An 18,544-nucleotide genomic window follows, 5' to 3' on the forward strand; every position below is an offset into this window, starting at 1 on the left:
GTTGGCAGGAAAGTATATTTTAGTTCCATAAATATAACATCTACCTAATTGTTTTCAGAGGTGATGCAATTATTGTTTGGTTGACTAATGATATTTCACACTTTTGTGAATCACAATTCACGAACATAGCAAATATCTGATTTTTTCAGATCAGATTGCAATCATAACCTACAATGAAAAAAGACTTCAAAAGATTTGAATTCAGTCACAGCTGCCTGTGATACTGGGTAAGACATTTGTCTGCTCTTAAATGAATCCAGAGAGCTTCCACCTGTGTCACGGCAGTCATTCAAACATTATTTCACAACAAATCATTTCGACTCCATCTTCGGTCTGAGCCTTGACTGGGGGCAGATGAATGGACGTGGAGTGTCAGAATCACATCGCACAAGTTAATTATGGTGATGATATCTGGCCTGCCTCCCAGACTCCAAGGTATCTGGACCAGACACTGGGTAAAGACGTTAACAAGTTGACAGTATTCTGCAGCACATTGTGTCTCTCAAAGAAAGCTCCAAAACCGTGTCCAATAAATGTCACTTTCACATTCACCAGTATACAATTGTACAAAATTGTACATCTCTGTTGATGGAGAAAAATTAATACATGGGTCAACCAGCAAAATCTATATGAAGAACACAGCAGCAAATGACAGGTCCAGAATCACCTTAATAACAGAACTTGACGGATTCTGTCTGGTGTAGGTCATCACACACATATTGTACTGGTACTCAGGTGATTGTAAGAATGCACCCCAGAAGTGGACGTCTTGGCCTAACACCCCTACAGAGCGTCCTGATCTCACACACATCACTCCCTCACACATTCAACAATTGAAAAGAATCCACATGCTTAGTGAAACATAGAACAGTACAGTGCAGACCCTTTGGCCTTGACGTCCTGCCGACTCTTTATCCTACTCTAACATCAGACTAACCTACATACCCTTCATTATGCTATCATTCAATTGCCTATCCAATGGTCTCTTAATATATCCCCAATGCAGCTGACTCTACTACAGTTGCCAGCAATACATTCCAACCATCCACCATTCTCTGTGAAAGGAACCTACCTCTGACATCTCCATGCAACCTTCCTCCACTTACCTTTTGGTTTTTCTCCCTCATGATAGATATTTGCACCATAGGAAAAAGTATCTGGCTATCCACTCTATATTTGCCTCTCGTCATCTTATACACCTCTCTCAAGTCATCTCTCATCCTCCTTTGAATTCATCAAATGCAACTTTCCAGAACTAAGTAATGGAGAAAGGGAGAACTGCAGATCCTGATGAACTACTGATGCCCAAAGCTTTGACTCTCCTGTTCCTCAGATGCTGCCCCAATGGCTGTGCTTTACCAGTGCCACACGTTTCGACTCTGATCCCCAGTACCTGCAGTTCTCACTTTCTCCATTACTTTGAGCTCTCCCTTTCTGCACACTGAACAGAGAATTAATCAACAGAAACCCATTGCATGTGGAGCTGACGGTTTAGTTCTGGAAAGTTGCATTTGATGAATACATTTATTAAAAGAGAAATTACAATTCAACAAATATTCATTCATTCCCAGAGTTACAGTTTTGGTTCATGAATTGGGCAGCGTGAGAACAAACAATGAATGACTAATGAACTCCGCATTATAGAGTATTCTACGTGTTATATTCCAGGCTGCATGTCATTTACTTTAATGCTGGGAATATCGGATAAACAGATGTGATAACGGAATGAGGTGAAATCGGGAAGTGTGACATTTTTGCCTTCACAGAGATGTGTTTGAGGGAGGTCAGAGCTGACAACTCAATATCCTGTGAGACAAGATCTATAGGCACGACAGGAGCGGTGGTAAAAGAGGAAGTGGGGTTGCATTACCAATTGTGGAGTTAGTTACTGCAGTAAGAAGGATCTCATGAGGCTTGGTGGTTAGAGCTCAGGATCAAAACCATGAAGACAAACCGCTGGGGATATATGAGAGACTCCCAAACAAAAGAAAGTACAGGAGCTGATATAGAACCAATTTACTGAGATGTGCTAATATAACAATAGGATCATTATATTCAGGCATTTCAATTCCAAACATTCATTCGGGCAGCGATAACATTTTTAAGATGGGACAGATGCCTTGAAATTTATTCCTGGGAGCTTGGTATGTCAACGTGTAGCAGATACAACAATGGGCGGGGCTGTGCTGGGCCTCACCGTGGGGAACGAAGCCAGTCAGATGTTGCAGGCAGGGTTGGGTTGAGCATGAAAGGACCAGTGACCATGACTCCTATTTCTTGAGTTTGCTAAGGAAAAGACCCAATAATGTTTGAAAAGTAAAAGCTTTTTTGCATTTGGAAGACTGATTTTATGAAAAAATATGACAGGATCTGGCCAAAGTGCAGATGCTTCTGGGTGCAACTGTAGCAGAACAGCGTGGTGCGCGAGTTAGGGGGTCACTTGATCAAAATGTAATTGATGACAGTGTTGGCCCAGCATGTTAAACCGAAGATGAATTTTCGGAATACAAGCCCAGAGAACCTCGGGTGTCGACACATTTCCGAATAGAATTAAAAAGGAAAAAGAAGCTTAATGCAGTTACAAAGTGAGCAGGTCAACGGAGGTCCAAAAAGAATATAGAAAGTGTAGGGCAAACTTAAAAAGTCAGTAGAAGAGCAGAAGTGGTGGTGGGGAGCTAAAACATTCGAGGGTATAGATTAGCAAGAATTCAAAGACATTCTTTCGGGTTATTAAGGGGAAGAGGATAACGCGGGAGAGAATGGGGAATATTTGGGACCAAGGGGGCAGCCTGTGCACGGAGCAAGAGAATATGTTAAACACTGACTTTCTTCCGATCTTCAGTTTGAAGAAGGAGTTCCTGGATTCAAGGAGAGTGACCGTGTGATCCTTGAGTGAATTGATACAGAAGCTGACAATGAATTGGAAGTTTTTGCGGGATAGAGAGTAGGCAAATACGCAGACCAGAATGAGCTGTATCTTAGGCTGACGTGAGGAGATTACAGTCTCTCAACTTTTCATTTTTGTTTTGCCTCTGGCCACAGAGAAGGTGTGATAGGACAGGATAACAACTAATATTGATACAACTTTCAAACAGAGTGCTAGAAATACCGCATGGGGTTAAAGACCACCAAGTCTCACATTAGTGAGAGGGAAATCATTTTCGAAAATTCTTCGGGCTGCTGAGGCTGGCTCATTAAATATCTTTAGGATTGAGGCAGACTGATTTTATGGGGAAAATATAGACAAGTGGAATGGGGGATTATCAAAATCGATCTCAACTAATTGAGTGGAAAAGCAGACTCAGTGAGCGGATAGACATATTGTTGTCCCTATGTCGAACTGTATCATTTTTACAATAGCCTTGTATTCACTGGAACTTCAAACTCTCTCGCTGTGGAGTGAGACACAGTTTGGAATGCAGTCGACGGATTCAAGGAATTAATAAATGCAGTACTCTTAAACAGAAAGGACCAAGGGACTGTGACAATACAGATTGGCTGTCGGGGTGAAGATTAGCAGCACTGCAGTTAGCACTACCAGAAGGAAAATCTCAGTAAGACATATTCCAAGGCTAATCAGTGATCTTGGATGGAGAGCAGGTAGTCAGCAGCCAGGTGTCAAGGAGTGCTTAATGCCCAAGTGCTACATCACTGCAGTGTCTCCCTCCTTCCCTAACCAAAACTAAATGTGAAGGGGTAGAGAGACATGCGGTTGGTAAGCAGAGTCAGGAGTAATGTTTGGCTCAAGAGGTTTTGGACAGCAGCAGCTCAGCGAAAACTACAGGCAAGCTCAAATAAAGTCCTTTCAACTTTAGTCTTGCAGCAAAGGAGATGGCAGTTAGGACTGTTGAACGTTCCTCCTACGGGATGTGGGAGCTCAGGGAAATTCCCACAATCCCTGGTAACTACACGTGTGGAAAATGTACCCAGCTGCAACTCCTGGGAGACTGTGTTCGGGAGCTGGAGCTGGATGCCCTCAGGATCATCTGAGATATTGAGAACTTCATAGATGAGAGCTTTCGTGTTGTGGTCACACCCAAGACTCGCCCCAATCATGTTTCTGTAATGACTATAATATCCCAGTCCTGCGTTAAGATCCATGCTGTGAGTACATCAGGCTTACCTATCTGTCCTGTTGCATTTAAATAAGGGCAATTTAATCCAACAGGAGTCCTTGCTCCCTGTTGTGTTCAAGACAGAGAGGAAGTTGGCGACCACCTGGAATGGCGAACGGAGTAGGCAGAGAATGCAGGAATTCCCCTGTGACAATTCCCCGCGAAAACAAGTATACCGTTTTGGATACTGTTCAGGGGAAATACATTCCAGGGGAAAGCAGCAGTAGCCAGGTTGGTGGCACTACCATTGACTCTGGGGCACAGTGGGAAAGGGTAACAGTTAACAGGACCTTAGAGATAGGAGAGTCGATTGTTAGAGGGACAGATCGGAGAATCTGTGGCCTCAAATGGGAATCCAGAATGTTGAGTTACCGCCCAGGTGCCAGGGTCCAGGATGTCTCCGAGCGGCTGCAGAACATTCTCAAGGGGGAGGGGGAGCAGCCAGAAATCCATATGCACGTTGGCACAAATGACACGGGTAGATGTAGGAATGAGGTCGTACAGAGTGATTAGTGAGAGCTGGGAGAAAAGTTAAAAACCAGGACCTTGACGGTGGTAATCTCCTGATTACTTCCATTGTAGTGAGCTAATGAAAGTAAGAACAGGAGGATATGGCAGATAAATAAGTAACTAAAGAATTGGTGCAGGGGTGGGGGGGCAGAGAGATTCAGATTTTTACATTGTTGTCGTTTCTGTGACAGAGTTGACCTGATCAGGAGGGACAGGTGGCGCATGCACTGGGAAGGGGACCAGTATCTTGTTGGCGAATTTTGTTCATGCTACAAGGGAGGATTTAAACTACATTGGCGAGGAGCAATACCGTCATGATCAGGGAGGCAAGAACGAGGCTGGTAGGAGATACAGTAATCAGAAACAATAAAGTGAAGAGACAGGTCAGGCTGGAACATGATAAGGAGTAAGGAATGCCTGTTGGATTAACCTACTTTTATTTCTGTGCAAGAGGGTTGGCAGGTAAGACCAATAAACTAATGGCGTGGATAGGAACATGGGATTGGGATAATTTCGCCTTTATAGAAACATGGCTAAGTGAGGGTCAGGACTGGCAACCTCACGCATCAGGTACAGGTGCTTTAGGCGGGACAGGGATGGTGGAAGGAGGGGAGGAGGAGTTGAATTTTTGATTAAGGGGATTATCACAGCAGTAATCAGAGATAAAATAACTGACCAATCATCCAGTGAGGCTTCGCGGGTGGAGCTAAGAAGTAGGAAGTGGATGATGATGCCACCGGGGTTGTATTTTGGCCTCCAAATAGTCCACGTGAATTTGAGTAACAAATATGCAGGGAGAAGGGAGACATGCAGGAACAATATGGTTGTCATAAGAGTGGATTTTAATTTTTGTAACAGACTGAGACTGCCAGAGCGGGAAGGGATTTGATGGAGTGGAATCCGATAAGTGAATTCAGGAAAGTTTCCTCCAGCAGTATGTAGAGGGTCCTACTTGGGAAGGGGCAAAACACGAACAACTCTTGGGAAACAGAGCAGGACAGGTGACTGAGGTGACAGTGGGGGAGCACTTTGGGACCAGTAACCATCGTCCTATTAATTTACAAATAGCTATGGAGAGGGACAAAGCTGGTTCACAGGCTCAAGTTCTAAATTGGGACAAGGGGAATGTTGATGGGATTGGACAGGATCTTGCAGGGGTCGACTGGAGTAATTTGTTTGCAGGAAATGGCCCGCTGGCTAGTGGGAAACCTTTAAACGTGAGATAGCTAGAGTTCAAGGTCTATATGTTTCTGTGACGGTGAAGGGCAAGGTTGGCAGGAATGGGGAACCCAGGATGACAAGAGATATTTAGGCATTGACTGGTAAAAAGAGGGATGCGTGGCTCAGACACAGGCAACTGGGATCAAGGGAGTCCCTGGCGCACAATAAGGGATATAGGAGTTTACCTTTGATGGAAATCAGGAGGGCGACAAAGTGGACATGAAAGAACCTTGGCTGAGAAGATTAGGATGAATCCAAAGAGGCACTTTAAGAATATGAGAGAAGTCTGGTTGAATTTATAACACAGATGGCAAGCTGGAAGATTAAATCCAATCCCAAGATCCTGTGCTTAAACAAAGTAGACTACAACAGGATGAGGCAGTAATTTTTCAAAGTGCACAGCAAAATTATATATATTAGTGAAAAGGAAGGACTGTAGGAAAAGGAGTAATCTGCCATTTGTGTCTAAGGAAATAAGGGAGTCTATCAAATTGAAATAGAAGGCATACAAATTGGCAAAGACCAAGGAGAAATTAGGAGATTCGAAAAACTTTAAAGATCAACAAAAAGCTTGATGGGATTTTGACTGGGTCTACAAATGAGCAGCTATCGCCAGGGCAAGAATAGCAGTTTACACTGCTCGAGGAAACCTATTGCGTGGGGAACATATGGCCTATTTAATTGTTGAAGTACTTATCTGAAGAAGTCTGTCAGCATAGAGATGAACCTGATAAAGTTAGAAATTACATCGTGTTTGGAAAGTTAGTGCTTCCTAATAAACCTGTTGGACTATAACCTAGGGTGGTATTATTTTTGACTTTGTCCACCCCATTCCAAGACCGGCTCCTCCACATGAGAATCCTGACAGACAACCCCACCCAAACTGAAGCACCTGTCAAGTACGTGACTGAGCCACGGAGGTGTTGGGGAGGGGTGTGTTGTTTAAACACAAAGTGCTGAATTGTACTAGACTTTTTAATCTGCTGTTGCCACGGAGATAATCCTGACAACCAGACTCCATTCAAAGCCACAAAGCACGTTAACATGGACTTGGCTGTGTCTCAGTACTTTTTCCAGTCACACTGAGATTTGAAATATTTGCCCACGGACAGAATACACACCTTTCCTTCCAGATGAAAAGGCCAATGATATTCAGATCGGCACGGATCAAGTAACTATCAGATCTGAACATGAAGTTCAATTTGAATTTCTCATCTGCAAATCCCCCCTTTCCGTACCCTACAACAGAAAAAAAAACAAGTCACCATTGTTTATACAGGATGGAACTTTATAATACAATGATAGTATTAAATTGTAGTTTCTTTGTTCCCCCAAAGCTTTAAATCTCAGTCTCACAATTTCTCTCTCTTGTTAACTGAAATCCAAACCAATATCATCCCTCCTTTCCTCCACACCCAGTTCTCACAATCTCTCTCCTCGCCTTGAATTCAGTTTCCGCACTGCTGTCTGCAGACTAAGAACCAAATCAATGAGTTTGACATGGAGCCTCCAGGGTGTTGGTGAATCCTCCCCCCATCTCCCAGAACCCCCATTCTCTGATGAGAACCATTCTGCACACACTGGCCAAATCATATCTGGTTGAACTAAAATTAACCAAATTAGAACTCTGATTAGAGGCCCATCCTTGTCATTTTCCATAACACTCCTGACTATTCATAAGAGTTCTGAAAACTTGCTGCAAAATGCTCCCCTATTGATACTTTGACCACTCGTCAGGACACCGGGCAACGGGCTATTCCCCTGGGTCGTGTCCTCAGAAGAAAGAAAGAAGGGAGCTGCTAATGACAGATTAATCCCACAGCCTCCCTCCCTAGCACTGACCCGCCCTGCACATACGCCAACAACTGGCCAGTACTGCGCCCGTGCACTGATCTCCCTTCCTACGGAACATGCTCTCGATCACACAGGAGTCTGGAGGATTGATATCAGCTGCTGGAGGGGGCGGGGCTGGAGGACGGGAAATAATGGAATTGTAAACAATGAATGAATGTGGAGGACACTGGGGGATGAACAGGTCAGTGAGGGACAGGATCAATGCAGCAGCAGGAGGGGATACTGTACAAACTGTGTAATGGGAGAGTCTGACAGGAGAGAAACTACAGGAAGGTTCTGTTTGGAGACTCAGGCAGGGACAGCTGGGAGAGACAGTGTGGCCTGGTGGCTTGGGCATGTTTTCTAATCATCCTCTTCAAAGCCGCTGTTACCAAACTTTGAACCCGATCCTCTTGGTCCAGAGGAAAGGACACTACCACCATTTCATAGTCGGGTGGTGGAAGGAAAGGAAGATTTGCTCAACCTCACTCACATGGAAACTCCATGAGCTCCTCGTACTTACTGTCTACGGTGGGGATGGAGGAGACAGAGCAGGTGGGAGGGGGTAGGGATATAGGGACTGCCTTTCAAAAGGAACTCACCTGTGTTGGTGTTATTAACAAGTCTCAATACACAGTCACTAACACAAAGCTGGTGTACGTGAACATTATCCAGAATATTATCTCCTATAACTGGGCGACGCAGACCCCAATGTACAGAGTTCAGTCCTGGATATCAATAACAGCCTTGTGCATGGGAAATCATGTCTCATGAACTGGACTGAGTTTACTGAAGAAGTAACAAAGCGGATTGATGAGGGCAGAGCTGTGAACATGATCTTCATGGACTTCAGAAAGGCGTTCAACAAGGTTCCTCATGGGAGATTGGGTCGCAAGGTTAGATCTCATGGAATACTGGGAGAACTAGCCATTTGAATATAGAACTGGTTCAAAGGTCGAAGACAGAGAGTGGTGGTGGAGTGATGCTTTTCAGGCTGGAGGCCTGTGACCAATGGATTGTCACAAAGATCGGTGCTGAATCCACGACTGTTTGCCATTTATATCAATGTGAACATAAGAGGTATTGTTAGCATGTTTGCAGATGACACCAAAATTGGCAGTGTAGTGGACAGTGAAAAAGATTACTTCAGAGTACAACGGGATCTGGATCAGATGGGCGAATGGGCTGAGGTGTTCAGTTTACAAAAATGTGAGATGCTGCATTTTAGGAAAGCAAACCTTAGCAGGACTTTTGCAGTTAATAGTAAGTTCCTGGGGAGTGTTGCGAAACAAACAGACCTTGGAGTGTAGGTTCATAGTTCCTCGAAAGTAGAGTCACAGGTGGATAGGATAGTGAAGAAGGCAGTTGGTATGCTTTCCTTTATTGGTCAGAGAATGAAGTATAGGTTTTGGGATGTCATATTGTGGCTGTACAGGACATTGATTAGGCAACTTTTGAAATATTCCAGCAATTCTTGTCTCCTTCTTATCAGAAGGATGTTCTCAAACTTGAAAGGGGTCAGAAAAGAATTACAAGGATGTTGCCAGCGTTGGATAGGGTGTTTTCCCTGCAGCGTCGGAGGCTGAGGGGTGACCTGATAGAGATTTATAAAATCAGCAAGTCATGGGTAGGGCAAATAGACAAGGTCCTTTCCCTGTGGTTGGGGTATACAGAACTAGGGGAGAGGGAGGGGAGAGTAGGCAGAGAGGGTGGGCTGAGGGTGGGGGGAAAGAGAGGATGTGGGGATTGAGAGTGGTCACACAGGTGAGAGCAGAGATGGGGGCAGGGGAGGACAGGCAGAGGCAGGGGAGAATCAGAGAATGGGGAGTGGAACTGAGGGGGAGGGAAACAGAGAGGAGGGAATAGAGAGTTATTTTATAGATCTACAACTCAACCCTGTTCCTGTTTTCTCCTCCTCACTTTCAATCCCTCTGAAGAGACCAGAACTGCATCGTTCCTGGAAAGTCGGGTTTCAGGGAGACTGGGTGCTGAAGACTGCATTTAGGACGCTGACCTTTATTGGTCTGTACACTCATCAACAAAGGGACCTGGGTTCGATTCCACTCTGTGTCGTGTTTGCACATTCTCCCTCTGTGTGTTTGCACGGGCATCCTCTGGGTGCTCTGGTTTCCTCACAAAATCCAAAGACGTGCAGGTTAGGTGGATTAACTGGGGGTAATGCTGGGTCACATGGTTCAGGTGGGATGGTATTCCGATGGTTGGTAAGGTGTCATGGGCTGAATGCGCTGCTTCCACACTGTATGGATTCTGTCACTGAGTATAAGAGTTAGGAGGTCACGTTGTGGCTGTACAGGGCATTGGTGAGGCCAGTTTTTGAATACTACATTCAATTCTAGTCTCCCTGATTTCAGGAAGATCGGACTCATCCCCATAATAACAAGTTCCTGGGAAGTGTTGACGAACAAATACACTGTGCAGAGTGGTTTGATAGTTCCCTGAAAGTGGGGCTGAAGGTAGACCGGTCGGTGAAGGTGGTGTTTGGTATGCTAGCTGTTTTTGGGCAGTGCATTGAGTATAGGAGTTGGGAGATCATGGTTCGGTTGTACAGTTTATCGGCTCAGCCACTTTTGGAATGCCCAGACTGCTTTACATTCTAGTATCCCTGCTATAGGAAAGATGTTGGCAAACCTGAAAAAGTCCAGAAAAGATTTTTAAGGGTGCTGCCAGTATTGAAACATGTGACCCATAAGGAGGGGCTGAGGACATTTTGCCTGGAGTAGTGGACGTTGTGGGATGGCATTATACAACGTCTTCAAAACTGCAATGTTTCCTGCAACTGTCACCATTTCAGATGCTGCCAGACCTGCTGAGGATCTCCAGCAATTTTTTTTTGTTTGTTTTTATTTCAGATTTCCACGATTTTGCTGAGGCACTTAGAGTCATAGACATTTAAAAGGCCTCATATTTTGTTGACTCTCACCCCTGGGATGGCAGGACTGATGGATGAAGAGGACTCAATCCTCGTTTAATTCTCCTTTCCTTTGTCTTTCGGAGCTGTTGCCTGCATCACGAATACTCTATCTCCCATTCCCTGACCTGAATCTGGCCCATGTAAGCCACTCTTTAGCTCCCAACCCCCTGCCAGACTAGTTACAATCTCACCAATGGAACTGGCAATCACCCCACCAAGAGATTTCTCACAGCCCTGCCCAGGGGTAACCAGTCAGGCTGGAACAAGTCTCACCTAGCCCAGAAATGGTCGCAGTGCCTTGGAAAATCTAAACCCTTCTCTGGTACACCATTTCTCCAGCCACACATCCAGCTGATCTATCCTCTTGTTCCTGCTCTCACTTGCACATGGCACTGGGTGTAAGTCTGACATTATTACTTTTCATTTTAATAGATCTCTGATTTTCCTTTATACATATTTCAGGCCCTCATCCCTTTGTTTCGCGATGTCGTTGGTATCTGTGTGTTCCACAACCATTGGTTATTTACCCTCCAGCTGCAGAACTCACTGTAGCCACTCCATGTTATTACAGATCCTAGCACCAGGGAGGGAACATGCCATCCTTGATTCATGTCTGTAGCCACAGAAGTACCTGCCCTTACTCTGACAATTGATCCCATGTCACGATAGCCCTGCAACTGTCTTTCCTCCTGTTCTGTGCAGCAGAGCGATCTGTGGTGTCATGACCCAGGCTGTTGCTGATTTCCCCGAGAGGCCAGCCCACCCATTCACCCCCAACAGAATTCCAACCGGTATACAGTATCTGTTTGAGAAGGGGATGATCAATGGGGACTCCTGCACTCCCTTGCTGAGCCTTTAACTTGATGTGATGGTCACCCATTCCCTTTGTGCCTGTGTAACCCTCACCTGCAGTGTGACGAACTCACTAAACGTGCTGTCCATAATATTCTCAGTGTCATAGATGGTCCACAGTGAGTCCACTCACAGCTCCAGGTCTGAAAAGCAGTTTCCCAGTAGCGCAGATGGACACACTTCCTACACACAGCCGTCAGGGACACTAGAAGCGTCCCTTGTTTCCCACATTGTACAAGAGGAGCCCACCACGGGTCTGAGGGTTCCTGTCTCAATGTCTCTCTAGATTCAGCTAGTTACTCCCATTGAGAGAATTTAAAAGAGCTTTCAACCTTCCTTCACTTCAAACATGTCCATTATAATCAATAGCCCCAATAAGCGGATGTATTATACTTTAAAAACTGTTAACAAATACTCCGCAGTGTCGCTTACAAATTGGCTGTTCCCATTGGGACCATGCGAAATTCTGAATGGCCTGAACTAAAACTGAGTTTCAGCGTCACCTTCTCCCTGACTCACCTCCCTCTGTTTTCACCCAACTCCAAAACATTCTCATTGAGCCAAGCAGCACTCAGCGTCAACATGGCCTTCAGCAATTTCTGGATGAACAGATAATTGTCAGAATCTGTAAAATTCCACCTAAAAAGTTACTGGAATATGAGTCCATAAGAAATTTTATTGGGAAATTTACAGGGAATTGAAAGTAAGGAGTTCACAGGTTAAAGTCATGAAGTGGTTGACTGGGTCTAAACGTGACAGTTCCTGCAAAGAGTCGAGGTGTAGTTTGGATAAAACTATGTTCCCTCTCAGACCAATATCTCCTTCCCGGGCTGCACGGCCCAGAACACAGCACATACCCCAAGGGTGATCCGACCATGAATTTGTACATCTTTCTGCTATTTGCTTGACAAAAATATGCGAGTCTGGAATAGTGTGGTTCTGGAAAAGCACAGCAGTTCAGGCAGCATCTGAGGAGCAGTAAAATCAACGTTTCGGGCAAAAGCCCTTCATCAGGAATAGAGACAGGGTGCCTGCAGGGTGGAGAGATAAATGAGAGGAGGGTGGGGGTGGGGAAAACGTAGGAAAGAGTACAATAGGAGAGTGGGGTGATGCTGAAGGTGATGGTTCAGAGAGGAGGGTGGAGTGGATAGGTGGAAAAGAAGATAGGAAGGTAGGACAAGTCATGGGACAGTGCTGAGCTGGAAGTTTGGAACTGGGGTGAGGTGGGGGAAGGGGAAATGAGGAAACTGATGAAGTCTACATTGATGCCCTGGGGTTGAAGTGTTCAAAGGCAGAAGATGAGGCGTTCTTCCTCCAGGAGTCGGGTGGTGAGGGAGCGGCGGTGAAGGAGGCCAAGGACCTCCATGTCCTTGCTCAGTGGGAGGGGAGTTGAAATGCTGGGCCACAGGACATTGTTTTTACCTAAAAATATGAGCTACTTTTCGACAGACAGAACAGACAAACCTTTCTCGTTCCACAGTTAAATGCCAATGATATTCAGATCCTGATGACTCCGCTGACTGTAGAAACATGATTTTGAGATCTCGGTCTCAATTATTCTCAATTAATATCTGATAAAAAAATTCACAAGACAAAGCTCACAGTCAGTGCAAGATGAATATTAAAGACAAATATTTCCCTGGTATGTGTCTGATGTGTAAATGCTCCTCTTCAAATCGCCCCGCCCCCACCCAGGAAGAGGACATGTCCATGCGCCTCGCTGTACCTTGCCCCCAATAAAGATGGTGGCCATAACCCAGGACCTATCATTGCCTGAGGGCCACAGACATTTTCCCATTTGCTGCAAACGTGGGAGCAGGAGTTTCTAATTGAGGACGAGCGACCTGAACAGAGTGTAATTAAACCCCTCCCAGTCTAAACTGATACATTTAATTCGGTTTCCGCTGCCACTCCCCCTTTCCCGTTTCCACCTCCTTCACACACCAAGGGTCATTCTGGCACCTGTGACCCTTCCTTAGATCCGATTGTAGGAATTCTAAATTTTCCCAGCCACCGTGCGGAAACAGGGCCATCGGCCCAACAAGCTCACACCCACCCTCCGATGATTATCCCTCCCAAACCCATTCCCCGACCCTATTACTCTACATTTCCCCTGACTAATGCACCTAAACTATGCATCCCAGAACACTACGGAAAATGTAGCTTGGCCAATTTACCGAACCTGCATATCTTTGGACTGCAGGAGATAGGGGATAAAGAGTAAATAATAGGTTGAGATGGAGTGCAAAGAGTGACAGGAATATTTGGAAAGACAAAGGAGTGTATTACGATCTGGCTGGGAGGGTGCATAGCTGTTAATGGAGGGGACAGGAACCTGTGTCTGGCAGCATCTCAGTGGCGGTGGTGGAAATGGTGGCTGTTGATCCACGTTGTGTTGAAAAAAAGACCCTGAGCTTCCAGTTGCCTGCTCTTTAACACACAAGAATGTTCCCTTGCCAACCTCTCTGTCTCAAGCTAACTGCAGTGTTCCAGTGAAACTTGATGCAAGCTGGCAGAGCACTCCAGAACATACAAACTTGCCTCCTCTTTCAAGGTTTCACAATTTCCCCTCCCAAGTGGTCAACAATGCTTTCCAGTGTATCTCCTCCATTTCCTGCACCTCTACTCTTGAACCCCACACCTCCAACGCAACAAGGATAGAACCCCCCAGTCCTCACCTTCCACCCAGATACAACACTTCATCCTCTGCCAGTTCCACCACCTTCGAGCAGACCGCACCATCAGAGATATATTTCTCTTCCCACCCCTTTCAGCATTCCACAAAGACCATTTCCTCTGCGACTCCCTCATGAGATCCATGCTCCCCACCAACCCACCCTCCCCTCCCAGCACCATTGATTGCCAGTTCAAGAGGTGTAAAACCTGTGCCCACACCTTCCCCTCACGTCAATACATGGCACCAAAGGATCCTCCCACATCCAGCAGAGATTTCCCTGCACATCCAGATACCTCACCTATTTTATCCTTTGCTCTCGATGTGGTCTCCTCTACACTGGGGAGTCAGGACGGCAACTTGATTCAGAGAACATTTCTGGAACACATGCACCAAACAACTCCACCACCCTGTGGCCGACCACTTCAACGCCCTCTCCCACTCCACCAAGGACATGCAGGTTCTGGGCTGCCTCCATCGCTAAATCCCAGCCATCCGACGCCTGGAAGAATAACACCTTATCTTCCACCTTGGGACCCTTCAACCACACGGCATTAAGGTTTGCTCATCTCCCCTCCCCCCACCTTCTCTCAGGTCCAACCCTCCAACTCGACACTGGCCTCTTGAACTGTCCCACCTGTCCATCTTCCTTCCCAATTATCCACCCCACCCTCTCATCATTCCCTCCCATCTACATCGACCTATTGCCTTCCGAGTTCCCATCCCGCCAACCCCACACACCCCTCTTATTTACCTCTCAGCCCTCTTACCTTTGGAGAGCTGATGAGTTAAGCAGCCTCCTTTCAGCATTAACAATTCTGTGAACATTTCATTCTGAGCCCTCTAAGGAAATATCAGGGCAGGGTTTGTAAAGAGTTCAGATTGAATGAGGGTCTCAGTGAACAAAAGTGAGACACAGATACAGAGAGGTTTTGGGATGGATTGAATCAAATGTTATCAATTTGCACGGCTGCCAACATTACAGCAGTTACAAATGGGAGTGATCAAGAGAGTGGAATTAGAGGAGCAAATAAATCTTAAACATTTATGCAGCTAAAGGGGATGCTGGGTAAAGATACCACAGTTAGTGCTGATTTCATTCCAGACACACCAGCCAGGGCACACATTCTTGCTGTGTCTACCATATTGATCTCTTTAAGATTTCTGTTCATTTGAAGTGTTTCATGTTTAGATAGTCCAGAGAAGACAGTTTCATTCTCCTCAACCTCTTCTGCCAAGGCAATGCTGCTGTTAGAATTCAAGTCACAATGGCATGTTACTGGCTGCTTCAAGGACTGGAACTGGCAATTGAGACTGAAAGGTTACTGTATAAAATATCTTCGATTGTATTGCCAGATTGCCAGACACATGAGGGGATTTAAGAAAAATAACTTAAATGATGGGCACTGAGTGTCAGAGTGCCTACTGTTGTGGGGACATTCTGTTTAGATACAATCTATTGGTAATTGTTAGAATTGACTTATCCTGGCTCCAGAGAAGTGGGCAGAGCATTATAACGGTCATCGAAGATGGGAACAAATTTCCCAGAGGTTACAAATCGTAAATGACAGAGTAGGCATGAGTTCTGCTGGTAAAGTGTATTAATTTATTCAAAATGGCTCCAATTTACTTTCAGAAAACAAGTGAGAGAAAAGCACATTACTGAGGTGCATTAGTCCAAATTTAGAAATTCAGGAGAGCTGAAGGGAGAGCTGGTGTTGGGAGTTGTAGTAATGATAGGGAAAAAACTTGTTTCACAGATAGAGAAAGAGTTCACGATGGAAAACTCAGCTTTAACATCACATCAACTGCAGAATCGTCCAATTCTGCAGGTCCTGATCCTTATCAGTAATATAAAGGGGGAAAGCAGCATTCCTAGCTCAGAGTAATCATTCCCATGTTAGGCAGCTGGTCGAATATTTAACCGGTCATGTGATCTGGGAAGACACCAATGTAACGGGACCAGGGCGAAGCTGTGTAAATGTGGGGACTGTGGGAAGAAATTTACTTACCCCTCCCAGTGGGACACTCACTGATACAGTCACACTGGGGAGAGGCTGTTCACCTGCCTCACATATGGGAAGGGATTTACTCGATCTTACAATCTGCTGAGGCACCAGAGGGGGCACAATGGATTTAGATCCTTCACCTGCTCCATGTGTGGGAAAGGATTCACTCAGTCCTCTGATCTGCTGAAACACCAGTGAGCTCACTCTGGAGAATGACCATTCACTTGCTCCCAATGTGGGGAGAGATTCACTCAAATGCACCACCTGCTAAGACCCCAGTGAGCCCACACAGGGGAGAGACCATTCAGATGGTCAGTGTGTGAGAGGGGATTCAGTGATTCATTTGACCCCCTGAGACCCCAGTGAGCCCACACAGGGGAGAGGCCATTCAGATGGTCAGTATGTAAGAGGGGATTCAGTGATTCATGCTGACCCCCTGAGACACCAGCAGGTTCACACTGGGTAGGAGCTGTTTCCCTCTCTGTGTGACAAGGGATTTGCTGAGACTCAACATGACTGAGAGCCCAGTGAGTGCACACAGGGAAGTGGTCATCACCCTGCTCCGTGTGGTGTAGAGTTCACACATCACTGCAGGACTCGGATTCTGCAGTTACTGTCCATCAGAGTCTGGAGTGGACCTGGTACATGATGACACTGCTGGAGTATTGATGTTGTTGTTGTTAACCACATTAACTGGGCTGGAGGTGACTGAATTTATATTGCCACTTTCTGAACCTCAGGATGTCTCTCTGGGCAGTAAGTCTCCACAAACAGCAATGTGACAAGGAGCAGGATTCATCTGTATTGATTTAAAATGTGATCATAGCACTGCTGTTTCACAGCACCAGGTAAAAGTTTGGAGTCCAGCCTTGGTCAACGGCCTATGTGGGGTATCCACATTCTCCCCAAAATAGTGTAGGTCACCTCCATGTGCGCTGGTTTTCTCCCACAATTCAAAGATATGCAGGTGAGGTGGATCGGTCGTCATAAATTGTCCACTGTGTTCAGAATTTGCAGACTAAGTGAATCAGCCATGGGAAATGCAGTGTTACAGGGATGGAGTGCTGTGGGCGGGATGTTCTTCAGATGGTTGGTGGGATTTGATGGACCAATGCTCTCCTTCTACACTGTAGGGATTATATTCTATGATTGAGGAGAAAGAATTTTCTCAGGGTCTCCTTGGAGGAGAGGCATGTGGGGTGTATCAATGCTCTCTATGCCATTAGATAGAGGTGGGCACCGCAGGGGATACAGTGCTTTACCCCCACCACCACCGCCACCCCCTCACCCCCAACTCTACTTTGATTTAGTCCCTTCCCACTCTGTCACTTGTAATGGTTTGCTTTGCCCATAATGGGCTTTGTTTGTAAATATTCAACTGATGATACTGGTGTGCTACTGCTGGTGATTATACGTTAACAAAAAGCAAAATAATGGAATAATGATGTTGATGGTAGGAAGGTTGCTCAGCTGTGTGAGATAACACTTCTGGGTAAGAGAAATGGGAGAAAAATGCTTCACAGCTCACAGAACAAGAAGTGAAAGTAGTTAAATCAAACCAAAGGTTCAGAGAGGGAAGGAATATTTCCCTGGAGTTTGAGTAACTGAAAAGTGATGGGGTCCGGGAGGAGACAGGATTTTGTTTAAAGGGCATTTGAAATTTTAAAAACTGTTATATGCAGATAGTTTCCATTCTTAAAGTTTTATTTATTGTGGAATAAACTTGTACTTTTCAAAAAAAAACAAATTCACAAACCTTGCATTAAAGACAAATGTTGAATAAAATCCATCAAACCATCCCTCACTGAAAACAGAGGTGGAAGTGAAATCTCCTGCAGAATCCCTGCCCTGACTACTTCTTCCTACCCGGGCTCCATGGCTATATACAAACCTGGGAGATAGCAGCAGGAGAAGGCCATTCGGCCTTTGAATCTGGCTCCACCATTCAATGGGAAACAGCTGACCATCCAGCTCAGTCTCCTGTTCCTGCTCTGTTCCAATCCGCTTTCATGACTTTACCGCGAAGAACTATATTTCAGTCCTCCTTGGGCTTCACTGCCTTTTATACCAGTGATGTTGCTGTGTTACTGTGTGGGTGTAGGCAGGGGTAATGTGATGGTACTCTTCCTGGAGGACACACTCAGCGTCCCTCATCATCCTGCAGTAACATCAACTGGGTTTCAGCAATGAGAGATCGAACCCATTTCCAGGATATGGGCATCACTGGCTCAGCCAGCATTTATACCCCATCACTAGGTACCATTGAGAAGATGGTCGGGAGCTGCTGTCTTGAACCATTCACAGTCCATTTGGTGCAGAGAGATCGACAATGCTGGGAGGGAGATTGTTACAGGATTTTGGCCGAGTGATTCCCCATCTTTGGTTCTTCAAATGCTGG

General features: G+C 45.6%; 1 long non-coding RNA gene across 2 annotated transcripts; it reads right to left on the reverse strand.

Moving 5' to 3' along the window:
• Nucleotides 1-549: 549 nt before the first annotated feature.
• Nucleotides 550-18,224, reverse strand: LOC140454324 (uncharacterized). Of its 2 annotated transcripts, none has more exons than XR_011952659.1 (3): nt 18,038-18,224; nt 12,928-13,034; nt 550-582 (listed from the first exon to the last, which is right to left on the reverse strand). It is a non-coding gene; the product is annotated as an uncharacterized lncRNA (long non-coding RNA). The 2 variants fall into 2 exon arrangements; XR_011952658.1 differs by lacking the exon at nt 550-582 and adding an exon at nt 7,062-7,085.
• Nucleotides 18,225-18,544: the final 320 nt, after the last annotated feature.

Source organism: Chiloscyllium punctatum, chromosome 29 (assembly GCF_047496795.1).
Source record: "Chiloscyllium punctatum isolate Juve2018m chromosome 29, sChiPun1.3, whole genome shotgun sequence".
NCBI lineage: Eukaryota > Metazoa > Chordata > Chondrichthyes > Orectolobiformes > Hemiscylliidae > Chiloscyllium > Chiloscyllium punctatum.